The sequence below is a fragment of the Polyergus mexicanus genome, unplaced genomic scaffold (assembly GCF_030449975.1).
Source record: "Polyergus mexicanus isolate NDT 795.1 unplaced genomic scaffold, iyPolMexi1.0 SCAF_1, whole genome shotgun sequence".
In the NCBI taxonomy this organism is placed as follows: Eukaryota; Metazoa; Arthropoda; class Insecta; order Hymenoptera; family Formicidae; genus Polyergus; species Polyergus mexicanus.
The window spans coordinates 2008279-2011203 of NW_027223321.1; the positions used below are offsets into that span (position 1 = coordinate 2008279).

The window sequence follows — 2925 nt, forward strand, 5'->3', positions numbered from 1 at the left end:
CAGATTACGTGTTAATCTAAGCATCGCCATTTACACCTATTGAAGAGCCAATTTATAGAATTTAAATGCCGAACGAAGTCTTTTAGCGACGATACAGTTTCGTAGAGTGATAAATCTTCAGTTGACCACAGTCTGATATTCACCATCTGGCGTCCGACACGAACACGCACGTGAGAAAATTGCTGAAGGAGTTAAAGTCGCTCACATATACACAACACACACTTATACACAAAATCGATATCCACTCTCTATTTCAAACATCCTCTTTATATTACTCTATCTATTCATTAATGTATCCATTTACAATTTCGATAGGTAAAGTGCGATTAAAGTCGTGATATAAATAAGAAAAAAAAAAAAGCATTTTTTTTTTAAATATAAAAAAAATATGTAAAAAATAAGAACCAGAATGTAGAATAATATTTTTTTTCATACGAAAGCATTTTCAATATTTTATACTTTCCAATTATTTTTGCAGCGTAAATGCCATACATATAATTCCTTATAATTTTACATGTCGAATGCAAATAGAATATATGTGTATATTCACACGATGTTTTTCATTATTCTGGCACATATAAAACCTGTATTAAATTTTCCTAGATTACGTTTAGTCGGCACATATACATTCAAATATCGTTTATTTGTTTGTCGTCATTTTGCGATTACAAAACGTGACAGTCTGTATGTACATTATCGCAATGACAGTAACCTCCGATACACACACACACGCGCGCATTCTCAGATCGGATGTGATTCCGGATACACTCTCTCAGAGAACATGGAGCCGGATTAAATCTACAATAAAATTGATTGTGAGTAAAGACACATGCTTGAAAACACGATCAGAGATTCAACATTTCATTAAGAAAATCACTTTAATTATCATACGAATCTTTCAATGAATAAACATTGAACGTAAACGTTTGCAATTGAAAAAACACGAAACGCGTGTCGTTAAACGCTGATTAAAATTAAACTTTCAGTTTAATTAAAAGTCACTCGTATATACTCGTATATTTTCGTATTAAAATACAGTGCGCCATTATTGGACTGTTCATTTTGAGCAGCGAGATAATTTCTGGAATGTTACTTGTATTTTTTGTTCAAAAATAAAAGTCTCGTGCAATCTATATTGACAATTTTCAATTTTTTTTTTTCTAAAATTTGTTTTCTATTTTTTAATCACGATATCTAGGGGAGTTCGGTTTTCTGAACCGAAGCGCGAAATGTGAGAAATCACTTTTGAAAGTATCACGAAATGCATGCAGACATACAAAAGCCACAGTACCGGCAAGCAAATTTTGCACACAAAGCCCTATTCATAAACGAGATGTAATATGCATTCAATCACGTTTATCACTTAAGCATTTCAATTATCATTTTGAAATATACGCCGTTATCATCGTTAGTGCATATCAGCGTAAAAACTATTATATATATATTCACACACACACAATTAATCACACGCTAAAACATTATATTCCTCATAAAATAGAGAATCTCAAGTTATATATGGAACATATAAAAATGTACACACACACACACACACATTTTTCTCTATTTCTCTATTTTATAAAAAATATAATATTGTAACGTGTGATTAATTAAAGTCTTTACAAAATAATTAAAAAGGGCTGCATTTCGTGTTCCATTTCATAATCGGAGTGCACAGATTTACATGCTTCCTTTGCATACATGCACGTACAAACACACACAAATGTACTCGTAAGCTTTGCGCATTCACTTTGACGAGTGTGTCCGCCTGCATTTTCAACCGAGCTTAACGTAACCTACTTCCGGGGCGGTGGAGCTTCCTTGCAATTAGCAAACTGAATTGCATCTCGCATCATATGTTTCAACGACTTTGTATCTCTTTAAGTAGGAATTTTCGCATTCGCTCTCGGTTGCCAGCAGCATATAGATATGCAAGCTATGTTTTTCGAAGATAAATTTTCAACCGGTAATTTGTTACAAACATGTTGCGTCGAAATTCTCTAACGAAATGTATTATAACAGAATTTTGAATTTCTTCGCTTTCCATTATTCTACGTAAATTGTAAAAGAATGGAGAGCATTTGCTCGTAACATCGCGACTGTATCTATTGTAAATTTACCATAAAATCGAACGATAGAAAATCCCCTCCCTAGAGGGGACTAAAAATAGCGGATATCTGTGAGATTTGTAGATTCACGTAGCGCGGCTTGATTAATTATCATCCCCAAATGGCAGATTCATCGAATTTTACAAAATTTGAATGCAATATTTCTGTTACGGATTTATTTCTGACTGATGAGATGGATTAGATAGACTTAATGAAATTAATGTGCAAGATTATCAATCTCTATGTCGTGCTTGTATGTATCTATCATGAGATTAAAAAGTTTTTATTAGTCTCGGGACGTTATTTTCTATAATATAGCAGAGAGATTACTTTCATATAAATATATTATCAATTGCAAAAGAAATAATCTAATCATTCTTAATAAAATAAATAAAATATACAAATCATAAATTCACGACATGATACTTCTATTCGATTTAAAATCGCGACAAACGATCATTATTTAACTTTACACAATTAAGTATTATATATGATATTTAATTTACAATATGTTTTTAAAGTTAAATTTTCTCTCGTGCAAATATTTGATGAAATAATAACGATTGGAAAAGTTTACACGAGATACATTAAATATTGAAAGCTATCGCGTATGATTATTGCAATTTGTTCGCGCGATTCCAGCTTCGACAAGCAGATATCTTGTTTTATAAACGAGCCAATTGCTATATATTTAATTAGCCTCTTAATTTTTCTAGGCTTTCGATTAAAATCTTCTCTTATATATTGCGGCGGCAGGCACATGCGCGGATAACGAAGACGCGCAAGGTAGTCGCGTTTTCGGTCAGTCGGCCGAGAGCCG

The 2925-nt window shown here is 32.6% G+C and overlaps 1 protein-coding gene across 5 annotated transcripts in view; it reads right to left on the reverse strand.

Moving 5' to 3' along the window:
• Positions 1-2925, reverse strand: part of Tyn (trynity) — a 161750-nt gene that overhangs the window by 126833 nt on the left and 31992 nt on the right. The gene's annotated exons all lie outside the window — the stretch shown is intronic.